Genomic DNA, 12,885 nt, shown 5'->3' on the forward strand with positions numbered 1-12,885 from the left:
GGTTCAACTCTGTTAGTTGAATGCACAGAACAGAAAGAAGTTTCATACAATGCTTCTGTGTAGTTCATATTTGAACATATTCTTTTTTCCACTATTACCCACTTAGCGCTACGAATGTCCCGTTGCATTTTCTACAGACAGAGTGTTTCAAAACTGCTCAATCAAAAGTATGGTTTAACTCTGTTAGCTGAATGCTCAGATCAGAAAGAAGTTTCACAGAATGCTTCTGTGTAGTTTATATTTGAATATATTCCTTTTTCCACTACTACTCTCTTAGCGCTCCAAATGTCCAGTTGCATTTTCTACAGAAAGAGTGTTCAGATCTGCTCAATCAAAAGTATGGTTTAACTCTGTTAGCTGAATGCACAGATCAGAAAGAAGTTTCACAGAATGATTCTGTGTAGTTTATATTTGGAGACATTCCTTTTTCCACTATTACCCTCTTATCGCTCCGAATCTCCACTTGCATTTTCTACAGAAAGAGTGTTTCAGAACGGCTCAATCAAAACTAAGGTTCAACTCTTTTAGTTGAACAAACAGAACAGAAAGGAGTTTCACACAATACTTCTGTGTAGTTTTTATTTGTAGACATTCATTTTCCCAATATAGGCCTCTTAGCGCTCAGAATGTCCAATTGCAGTTTCTACAGAAAGAGTGTTTCAGAACGGCTCAATCAAAAGTAAGGTTCAACTCTGTTAGTTGAATGCACAGAACAGAAAGAAGTTTCATACAATGCTTCTGTGTAGTTTATATTTGAACATATTCTTTTTTCCACTATTACCCACTTAGCGCTACGAATGTCCAGTTGCATTTCCTACAGACAGAGTGTTTCATAACTGCTCAATCAAAAGTATGGTTTAACTCTGTTAGCTGAATGCGCAGATCAGAAAGAAGTTGCACAGAATGCTTCTGTGTAGTTTATATATGAATATATTCCTTTTTCCACTACTACGCTCTTAGCGCTCCAAATGTCCAGTTGCATTTTCTACAGAAAGAGTGTTCAGATCTACTCAATCAAAAGTATGGTTTAACTCTGTTAGCTGAATGCACAGATCAGAAGGAAGTTTCACCGAATGATTCTGTGTAGTTTATATTTGAAGACATTCCTTTTTCCACTAGTACCCTCTTAGCGCTCCGAATCTCCACTTGCATTTTCTACAAAAAGAGTGTTTCATAACTGCTCAATCAAAAATATGTTTTATCTCTCTTAACTGAATTTACAGATCAGAAATAAGTTTCACAGAATGCCTCTGTGTAGTTTTTATTTGAAGATATTCTTTTTCCCAATGTAGGCCTCTTAGCGCTTAGCATGTCCAATTGCAGTTTCTACAGAAAGAGTGTTTCAGAACGGCTCAATCAAAAGTAAGGTTCAACTCTGTTAGTTGAATGCACAGAACAGAAAGAATTTTCACAGAATGCTACTGTGTAGTTTATATTTGAATATATTCCTTTTTCCACTATTACCCTCTTAGCGCTCCGAATGTCCACTTGCATTTTCTACAGAAAGAGTGTTCAGAACTGTGCAATCAAAAGTATGGTTTAACTCTGTTAGCCTAATGAACATATCAGAAATAAGTATCACACAATGCTTCTGTGTAGTTTTTATTTGAAGATATTATTTTTCCCAATAGAGGCCTCTTAGCGCTCAGAATGTCCAATTGCAGTTTCTACAGAAAGAGTGTTTCAGAAAGGCTCAATCAAAAGTAAGGTTCAACTCTGTTAGTTGAATGCACAGAACAGAAAGAAGTTTCATACAATGCTTCTGTGTAGTTTATATTTGAACATATTCTTTTTTCCACTATTACCCACTTAGCGCTACGAATGTCCAGTTGCATTTCCTACAGACAGAGTGTTTCAAAACTGCTCAATCAAAAGTATGGTTTAACTCTGTTAGCTGAATGCTCAGATCAGAAAGAAGTTTCACAGAATGCTTCTGTGTAGTTTATATTTGAATATATTCCTTTTTCCACTACTACTCTCTTAGCGCTCCAAATGTCCAGTTGCATTTTCTACAGAAAGAGTGTTCAGATCTGCTCAATCAAAAGTATGGTTTAACTCTGTTAGCTGAATGCACAGATCAGAAAGAAGTTTCACAGAATGATTCTGTGTAGTTTATATTTGGAGACATTCCTTTTTCCACTATTACCCTCTTAGCGCTCCGAATCTCCACTTGCATTTTCTACAGAAAGAGTGTTTCAGAACGGCTCAATCAAAACTAAGGTTCAACTCTTTTAGTTGAACAAACAGAACAGAAAGAAGTTTCACACAATTCTTCTGTGTAGTTTTTATTTGTAGACATTCTTTTTCCCAATATAGGCCTCTTAGCGCTCAGAATGTCCAATTGCAGTTTCTACAGAAAGAGTGTTTCAGAACGGCTCAATCAAAAGTAAGGTTCAACTCTGTTAGTTGAATGCACAGAACAGAAAGAAGTTTCATACAATGCTTCTGTGTAGTTTATATTTGAACATATTCTTTTTTCCACTATTACCCACTTAGCGCTACGAATGTCCAGTTGCATTTTCTACAGACAGAGTGTTTCAAAACTGCTCAATCAAAAGTATGGTTTAACTCTGTTAGCTGAATGCTCAGATCAGAAAGAAGTTTCACAGAATGCTTCTGTGTAGTTTATATTTGAATATATTCCTTTTTCCACTACTACGCTCTTAGCGCTCCAAATGTCCAGTTGCATTTTCTACAGAAAGAGTGTTCAGATCTACTCAATCAAAAGTATGGTTTAACTCTGTTAGCTGAATGCACAGATCAGAAGGAAGTTTCACCGAATGATTCTGTGTAGTTTATATTTGAAGACATTCCTTTTTCCACTAGTAACCTCTAAGCGCTCCGAATCTCCACTTGCATTTTCTACAAAAAGAGTGTTTCATAACTGCTCAATCAAAAATATGTTTTATCTCTGTTAACTGAATTTACAGATCAGAAATAAGTTTCACAGAATGCATCTGTGTAGTTTTTATTTGAAGATATTCTTTTTCCCAATGTAGGCCTCTTAGCGCTTAGCATGTCCAATTGCAGTTTCTACAGAAAGAGTGTTTCAGAACGGCTCAATCAAAAGTAAGGTTCAACTCTGTTAGTTGAATGCACAGAACAGAAAGAATTTTCACAGAATGGTACTGTGTAGTTTATATTTGAATATATTCCTTTTTCCACTATTACCCTCTTAGCGCTCCGAATGTCCACTTGCATTTTCTACAGAAAGAGTGTTCAGAACTGCGCAATCAAAAATATGGTTTAACTCTGTTAGCTTAATGAACATATCAGAAATAAGTTTCACACAATGCTTCTGTGCAGTTATTATTTGAAGATATTATTTTTCCCAACAGAGGCCTCTTAGCGCTCAAAATGTCCAATTGCAGTGTCTAGAGAAAGAGTGTTTCAGAAAGGCTCAATCAAACGTAAGGTTCAACTCTGTTAGTTGAATGCACAGAACAGAAAGTAGTTTCATACAATGCTTCTGTGTAGTTTATATTTGAACATATCCTTTTTTCCACTATTACCCACTTAGCGCTACGAATGTCCCGTTGCATTTTCTACAGACAGAGTGTTTCAAAACTGCTCAATCAAAAGTATGGTTTAACTCTGTTAGCTGAATGCTCAGATCAGAAAGAAGTTTCACAGAATGCTTCTGTGTAGTTTATATTTGAATATATTCCTTTTTCCACTACTACGCTCTTAGCGCTCCAAATGTCCAGTTGCATTTTCTACAGAAAGAGTGTTCAGATCTACTCAATCAAAAGTATGGTTTAACTCTGTTAGCTGAATGCACAGATCAGAAATAAGTTTCACCGAATGATTCTGTGTAGTTTATATTTGAAGACATTCCTTTTTCCACTAGTACCCTCTTAGCGCTCCGAATCTCCACTTGCATTTTCTACAAAAAGAGTGTTTCATAACTGCTCAATCAAAAATATGTTTTATCTCTGTTAACTGAATTTACAGATCAGAAATAAGTTTCACAGAATGCATCTGTGTAGTTTTTATTTGAAGATATTCTTTTTCCCAATGTAGGCCTCTTAGCGCTTAGCATGTCCAATTGCAGATTCAACAGAAAGAGTGTTTCAGAACGGCTCAATCAAAAGTAAGGTTCAACTCTGTTAGTTGAATGCACAGAACAGAAAGAGTTTTCACAGAATGCTACTGTGTAGTTTATATTTGAATATATTCCTTTTTCCACCATTACCCTCTTAGCGCTCCGAATGTCCACTTGCATTTTCTACAGAAAGAGTGTTCAGAACTGCGCAATCAAAAATATGGTTTAACTCTGTTAGCTTAATGAACATATCAGAAATAAGTTTCACACAATGCTTCTGTGTAGTTATTATTTGAAGATATTATTTTTCCCAATAGAGGCCTCTTAGCGCTCAGAATGTCCAATTGCAGTTTCTTCAGAAAGAGTGTTTCAGAAAGTCTCAATCAAAAGTAAGGTTCAACTCTGTTAGTTGAATGCACAGAACAGAAAGAAGTTTCATACAATGCTTCTGTGTAGTTTATATTTGAACATATTCTTTTTTCCACTATTACCCACTTAGCGCTACGAATGTCCAGTTGCATTTTCTACAGACAGAGTGTTTCAAAACTGCTCAATCAAAAGTATGGTTTAACTCTGTTAGCTGAATGCTCAGGTCAGAAAGAAGTTTCACAGAATGCTTCTGTGTAGTTTATATTTGAATATATTCCTTTTTCACTACTACTCTCTTAGCGCTCCAAATGTCCAGTTGCATTTTCTACAGAAAGAGTGTTCAGATCTGCTCAATCAAAAGTATGGTTTAACTCTGTTAGCTGAATGCACAGATCAGAAAGAAGTTTCACAGAATAATTCTGTGTAGTTTATATTTGGAGACATTCCTTTTTCCACTATTACCCTCTTAGCGCTCCGAATCTCCACTTGCATTTTCTACAGAAAGAGTGTTTCAGAACGGCTCAATCAAAACTAAGGTTCAACTCTTTTAGTTGAACAAACAGAACAGAAAGAAGTTTCACACAATTCTTTTGTGTAGTTTTTATTTGTAGACATTCTTTTTCCCAATATAGGCCTCCTAGCGCTCAGAATGTCCAATTGCAGTTTCTACAGAAAGAGTGTTTCAGAACGGCTCAATCAAAAGTAAGGTTCAACTCTGTTAGTTGAATGCACAGAACAGAAAGAAATTTCATACAATGCTTCTGTGTAGTTTATATTTGAACATATTCTTTTTTCCACTATTACCCACTTAGCGCTACGAATGTCCAGTTGCATTTTCTACAGACAGAGTGTTTCAAAACTGCTCAATCAAAAGTATGGTTTAACTCTGTTAGCTGAATGCTCAGATCAGAAAGAAGTTTCACAGAATGCTTCTGTGTAGTTTATATTTGAATATATTCTTTTTCCACTACTACGCTCTTAGCACTTCAAATGTCCAGTTGCATTTTCTACATAAAGAGTGTTCAGATCTGCTCAATCAAAAGTATGGTTTAACTCGGTTAGCTGAATGCACAGATCAGAAAGAAGTTTCACCGAATGATTCTGTGTAGTTTATATTTGAAGACATTCCTTTTTCCACTAGAAACCTCTTAGCGCTCCGAATCTCCACTTGCATTTTCTACAAAAAGAGTGTTTCATAACTGCTCAATCAAAAATATGTTTTATCTCTGTTAACTGAATTTACAGATAAGAAATAAGTTTCACAGAATGCATCTGTGTAGTTTTTATTTGAAGATATTCTTTTTCCCAATGTAGGCCTCTTAGCGCTTAGCATGTCCAATTGCAGTTTCGACAGAAAGAGTGTTTCAGAACGGCTCAATCAAAAGTAAGGTTCAACTCTGTCAGTTGAATGCACAGAACAGAAAGAATTTTCACAGAATGCTACTGTTTAGTTTATATTTGAATATATTCCTTTTTCCACTATTACCCTCTTAGCGCTCCGAATGTCCACTTGCATTTTCTACAGAAAGAGTGTTCAGAACTGTGCAATCAAAAGTATGGTTTAACTCTGTTAGCCTAATGAACATATCAGAAATAAGTTTCACACAATGCTTCTGTGTAGTTTTTATTTGAAGATATTATTTTTCCCAATAGAGGCCTCTTAGTGCTCAGAATGTCCAATTGCAGTTTCTACAGAAAGAGTGTTTCAGAAAGGCTCAATCAAAAGTAAGGTTCAACTCTATTAGTTGAATGCACAGAACAGAAAGAAGTTTCATACAATGCTTCTGTGTAGTTTATATTTGAACACATTCTTTTTTCCACTATTACCCCCTTAGCGCTACGAATGTCCAGTTGCATTTTCTACAGACAGAGTGTTTCAAAACTGCTCAATCAAAAGTATGGTTTAACTCTGTTAGCTGAATGCTCAGATCAGAAAGAAGTTTCACAGAATGCTTCTGTGTAGTTTATATTTGAATATATTCCTTTTTCCACTACTACTCTCTTAGCGCTCCAAATGTCCAGTTGCATTTTCTACAGAAAGAGTGTTCAGATCTGCTCAATCAAAAGTATGGTTTAAATCTGTTAGCTGAATGCACAGATCAGAAAGAAGTTTCACAGAATGATTCTGTGTAGTTTATATATGGAGACATTCCTTTTTCCACTATTACCCTCTTAGCGCTCCGAATCTCCACTTGCATTTTCTACAGAAAGAATGTTTCAGAACGGCTCAATCAAAACTAAGGTTCAAATCTTTTAGTTGAACAAACAGAACAGAAAGAAGTTTCACACAATTCTTCTGTGTAGTTTTTATTTGTAGACATTCTTTTCCCAATATAGGCCTCTTAGCGCTCAGAATGTCCAATTGCAGTTTCTACAGAAAGAGTGTTTCAGAACGGCTCAATCAAAAGTAAGGTTCAACTCTGTTAGTTGAATGCACAGAACAGAAAGAAGTTTCATACAATGCTTCTGTGTAGTTTATATTTGAACATATTCTTTTTTCCACTATTACCCACTTAGCGCTACGAATGTCCAGTTGCATTTTCTACAGACAGAGGGTTTCAAAACTGCTCAGTCAAAAGTATGGTTTAACTCTGTTAGCTGAATGCTCAGATCAGAAAGAAGTTTCACAGAATGCTTCTGTGTAGTTTATATTTGAATATATTCCTTTTTCCACTACTACGCTCTTAGCGCTCCAAATGTCCAGTTGCATTTTCTACAGAAAGAGTGGTCAGATCTACTCAATCAAAAGTATGGTTTAACTCTGTTAGCTGAATGCACAGATCAGAAGGAAGTTTCACCGAATGATTCTGTGTAGTTTATATTTGAAGACATTCCTTTTTCCACTAGTACCCTCTTAGCGCTCCGAATCTCCAATTGCATTTTCTACAAAAAGAGTGTTTCATAACTGCTCAATCAAAAATATGTTTTATCTCTGTTAACTGAATTTACAGATCAGAAATAAGTTTCACAGAATGCATCTGTGTAGTTTTTATTTGAAGATATTCTTTTTCCCAATGTAGGCCTCTTAGCGCTTAGCATGTCCAATTGCAGTTTCGACAGAAAGAGTGTTTCAGAACGGCTCAATCAAAAGTAAGGTTCAACTCTGTTAGTTGAATGCACAGAACAGAAAGAATTTTCACAGAATGCTACTGTGTAGTTTATATTTGAATATATTCCTTTTTCCACTATTACCCTCTTAGCGCTCCGAATGTCTACTTGCATTTTCTACAGAAAGAGTGTTCAGAACTGCGCAATCAAAAGTATGGTTTAACTCTGTTAGACTAATGAACATATCAGAAATAAGTTTCACACAATGCTTCTGTGTAGTTTTTATTTGAAGATATTATTTTTCCCAATAGAGGCCTCTTAGCGCTCAGAATGTCCAATTGCAGTTTCTACAGAAAGAGTGTTTCAGAACGGCTCAATCAAAAGTAAGGTTCAATTCTGTTAGTTGAATGCACAGAAGAGAAAGAAGTTTCATACAATGCTTCTGTGTAGTTTATATTTGAACATATTCTTTTTTCCACTATTACCCTCTTAGCGCTACGAATGTCCAGTTGCATTTTCTACAGAGAGAGTGTTTCAAAACTGCTCAATCAAAAGTATGGTTTAACTCTGTTAGCTGAATGCTCAGATCAGAAAGAAGTTTCACAGAATGCTTCTGTGTAGTTTATATTTGAATATATTCCTTTTTCCACTACTAATCTCTTAGCGCTCCAAATGTCCAGTTGCATTTTCTACAGAAAGAGTGTTCAGATCTGCTCAATCAAAAGTATGGTTTAACTCTGTTAGCTGAATGCACAGATCAGAAAGAAGTTTCACAGAATGATTCTGTGTAGTTTATATATGGAGACATTCCTTTTTCCACTATTACCCTCTTAGCGCTCCGAATCTCCACTTGCATTTTCTACAGAAAGAGTGTTTCAGAACGGCTCAATCAAAACTAAGGTTCAACTCTTTTAGTTGAACAAACAGAACAGAAAGAAGTTTCACACAATTCTTCTGTGTAGTTTTTATTTGTAGACATTCTTTTTCCCAATATAGGCCTCTTAGCGCTCAGAATGTCCAATTGCAGTTTCTACAGAAAGAGTGTTTCAGAACGGCTCAATCAAAAGTAAGGTTCAACTCTGTTAGTTGAATGCACAGAACAGAAAGAAGTTTCATACAATGCTTCTGTGTAGTTTATATTTGAACATATTCTTTTTTCCACTATTACCCACTTAGCGCTACGAATGTCCAGTTGCATTTTCTACAGACAGAGTGTTTCAAAACTGCTCAATCAAAAGTATGGTTTAACTCTGTTAGCTGAATGCTCAGATCAGAAAGAAGTTTCACAGAATGCTTCTGTGTAGTTTATATTTGAATATATTCCTTTTTCCACTACTACGCTCTTAGCGCTCCAAATGTCCAGTTGCATTTTCTACAGAAAGAGTGTTCAGATCTGCTCAATCAAAAGTATGGTTTAACTCTGTTAGCTGAATGCACAGATCAGAAAGAAGTTTCACCGAATGATTCTGTGTAGTTTATATTTGAAGACATTCCATTTTCCACTATTACCCTCTTAGCGCTCCGAATCTCCACTTGCATTTTCTACAAAAAGAGTGTTTCATAACTGCTCAATCAAAAATATGTTTTATCTCTGTTAACTGAATTTACAGATCAGAAATAAGTTTCACAGAATGCATCTGTGTAGTTTTTATTTGAAGATATTCTTTTTCCCAATGTAGGCCTCTTAGCGCTTAGCATGTCCAATTGCAGTTTCGACAGAAAGAGTGTTTCAGAACGGCTCAATCAAAAGTAAGGTTCTACTCTGTTAGTTGAATGCACAGAACAGAAAGAATTTTCACAGAATGCTACTGTGTAGTTTATATTTGAATATATTCCTTTTTCCACTATTACCCTCTTAGCGCTCCGAATGTCCACTTGCATTTTCTACAGAAAGAGTGTTCAGAACTGCGCAATCAAAAGTATGGTTTAACTCTGTTAGCCTAATGAACATATCAGAAATAAGTTTAACACAATTCTTCTGTGTAGTTTTTATTTGAAGATATTATTTTTCCCAATAGAGGCCTCTTAGCGCTCAGAATGTCCAATTGCAGTTTCTACAGAAAGAGTGTTTCAGAAAGGCTCAATCAAAAGTAAGGTTCAACTCTGTTAGTTGAATGCACAGAACAGAAAGAAGTTTCATACAATGCTTCTGTGTAGTTTATATTTGAACATATTCTTTTTTCCACTATTACCCATTTAGCGCTACGAATGTCCAGTTGCATTTTCTACAGACAGAGTGTTTCAAAACTGCTCAATCAAAAGTATGGTTTAACTCTGTTAGCTGAATGCTCAGATCAGAAAGAAGTTTCACAGAATGCTTCTGTGTAGTTTATATTTGAATATATTCCTTTTTCCACTACTACTCTCTTAGCGCTCCAAATGTCCAGTTGCATTTTCTACAGAAAGAGTGTTCAGATCTGCTCAATCAAAAGTATGGTTTAACTCTGTTAGCTGAATGCACAGATCAGAAAGAAGTTTCACCGAATGATTCTGTGTAGTTTATGTTTGGAGACATTCCTTTTTCCACTATTACCCTCTTAGCGCTCCGAATATCCACTTGCATTTTCTACAGAAAGAGTGTTTCAGAACGGCTCAATCAAAACTAAGGTTCAACTCTTTTAGTTGAACAAACAGAACAGAAAGAAGTTTCACACAATTCTTCTGTGTAGTTTTTATTTGTAGACATTCTTTTTCCCAAAATAGGCCTCCTAGCGCTCAGAATGTCCAATTGCAGTTTCTACAGAAAGAGTGTTTCAGAACGGCTCAATCAAAAGTAAGGTTCAACTCTGTTAGTTGAATGCACAGAACAGAAAGAAGTTTCATACAATGCTTCTGTGTAGTTTATATTTGAACATATTCTTTTTTCCACTATTTCCCACTTAGCGCTACGAATGTCCAGTTGCATTTTCTACAGACAGAGTGTTTCAAAACTGCTCAATCAAAAGTATGGTTTAACTCTGTTAGCTGAATGCTCAGATCAGAAAGAAGTTTCACAGAATGCTTCTGTGTAGTTTATATTTGAATATATTCCTTTTTCCACTACTACGCTCTTAGCGCTCCAAATGTCCAGTTGCATTTTCTACAGAAAGAGTGTTCAGATCTGCTCAATCAAAAGTATGGTTTAACTCTGTTAGCTGAATGCACAGATCAGAAAGAAGTTTCACCGAATGGTTCTGTGTAGTTTATATTTGAAGACATTCCTTTTTCCACTAGTACCCTCTTAGCGCTCCGAATCTCCACTTGCATTTCCTACAAAAAGAGTGTTTCATAACTGCTCAATCAAAAATATGTTTTATCTCTGTTAACTGAATTTACAGATCAGAAATAAGTTTCACAGAATGCATCTGTGTAGTTTTTATTTGAAGATATTTTTTTCCCAATGTAGGCCTCTTAGCGCTTAGCATGTCCAATTGCAGTTTCTACAGAAAGAGTGTTTCAGAACGGCTCAATCAAAAGTAAGGTTCAACTCTGTTAGTTGAATGCACACAACAGAAAGAATTTTCACAGAATGCTACTGTGTAGTTTATATTTGAATATATTCCTTTTTCCACTATTACCCTCTTAGCGCTCCGAATGTCCACTTGCATTTTCTACAGAAAGAGTGTTCAGAACTGCGCAATCAAAAATATGGTTTAACTCTGTTAGCTTAATGAACATATCAGAAATAAGTTTCACACAATGCTTCTGTGTAGTTATTATTTGAAGATATTATTTTTCCCAATAGAGGCCTCTTAGCGCTCAGAATGTCCAATTGCAGTTTCTACAGAAAGAGTGTTTCATAAAGGCTCAATCAAAAGTAAGGTTCAACTCTGTTAGTTGAATGCACAGAACAGAAAGAAGTTTCATACAATGCTTCTGTGTAGTTTATATTTGAACATATTCTTTTTTCCACTATTACCCACTTAGCGCTACGAATGTCCCGTTGCATTTTCTACAGACAGAGTGTTTCAAAACTGCTCAATCAAAAGTATGGTTTAACTCTGTTAGCTGAATGCTCAGATCAGAAAGAAGTTTCACAGAATGCTTCTGTGTAGTTTATATTTGAATATATTCCTTTTTCCACTACTACTCTCTTAGCGCTCCAAATGTCCAGTTGCATTTTCTACAGAAAGAGTGTTCAGATCTGCTCAATCAAAAGTATGGTTTAACTCTGTTAGCTGAATGCACAGATCACAAAGAAGTTTCACAGAATGATTCTGTGTAGTTTATATTTGGAGACATTCCTTTTTCCACTATTACCCTCTTAGCGCTCCGAATCTCCACTTGCATTTTCTACAGCAAGAGTGTTTCAGAACGGCTCAATCAAAACTAAGGTTCAACTCTTTTAGTTGAACAAACAGAACAGAAAGAAGTTTCACACAATTCTTCTGTGTAGTTTTTATTTTTAGACATTCTTTTTCCCAATACAGGCCTCTTAGCGCTCAGAATGTCCAATTGCAGTTTCTACAGAAAGAGTGTTTCAGAACGGCTCAATCAAAAGTATGGTTCAACTCTGTTAGTTGAATGCACAGAACAGAAAGAAGTTTCATACAATGCTTCTGTGTAGTTTATATTTGAACATATTCTTTTTTCCACTATTACCCACTTAGCGCTACGAATGTCCAGTTGCATTTCCTACAGACAGAGTGTTTCAAAACTGCTCAATCAAAAGTATGGTTTAACTCTGTTAGCTGAATGCTCAGATCAGAAAGAAGTTTCACAGAATGCTTCTGTGTAGTTTATATTTGAATATATTCCTTTTTCCACTACTACGCTCTTAGCGCTCCAAATGTCCAGTTGCATTTTCTACAGAAAGAGTGTTCAGATCTGCTCAATCAAAAGTATGGTTTAACTCTGTTAGCTGAATGCACAGATTAGAAAGAAGTTTCACCGAATGATTCTGTGTAGTTTATATATGAAGACATTCCTTTTTCCACTATTACCCTCTTAGCGCTCCGAATCTCCACTTGCATTTTCTACAAAAAGAGTGTTTCATAACTGCTGAATCAAAAATATGTTTTATCTCTGTTAACTGAATTTACAGATCAGAAATAAGTTTCACAGAATGCATCTGTGTAGTTTTTATTTGAAGATATTCTTTTTCCCAATGTAGGCCTCTTAGCGCTTAGCATGTCCAATTGCAGTTTCGACAGAAAGAGTGTTTCAGAACGGCTCAATCAAAAGTAAGGTTCTACTCTGTTAGTTGAATGCACAGAACAGAAAGTATTTTCACAGAATGCTACTGTGTAGTTTATATTTGAATATATTCCTTTTTCCACTATTACCCTCTTAGCGCTCCGAATGTCCACTTGCATTTTCTACAGAAAGAGGGTTCAGAACTGCGCAATCAAAAGTATGGTTTAACTCTGTTAGCCTAATGAACATATCAGAAATAAGTTTAACACAATTCTTCTGTGTAGTTTTTATTTGAAGATATTATTTTT

This window comes from Symphalangus syndactylus, chromosome 17 (assembly GCF_028878055.3).
Source record: "Symphalangus syndactylus isolate Jambi chromosome 17, NHGRI_mSymSyn1-v2.1_pri, whole genome shotgun sequence".
NCBI classification, from domain to species: domain Eukaryota; kingdom Metazoa; phylum Chordata; class Mammalia; order Primates; family Hylobatidae; genus Symphalangus; species Symphalangus syndactylus.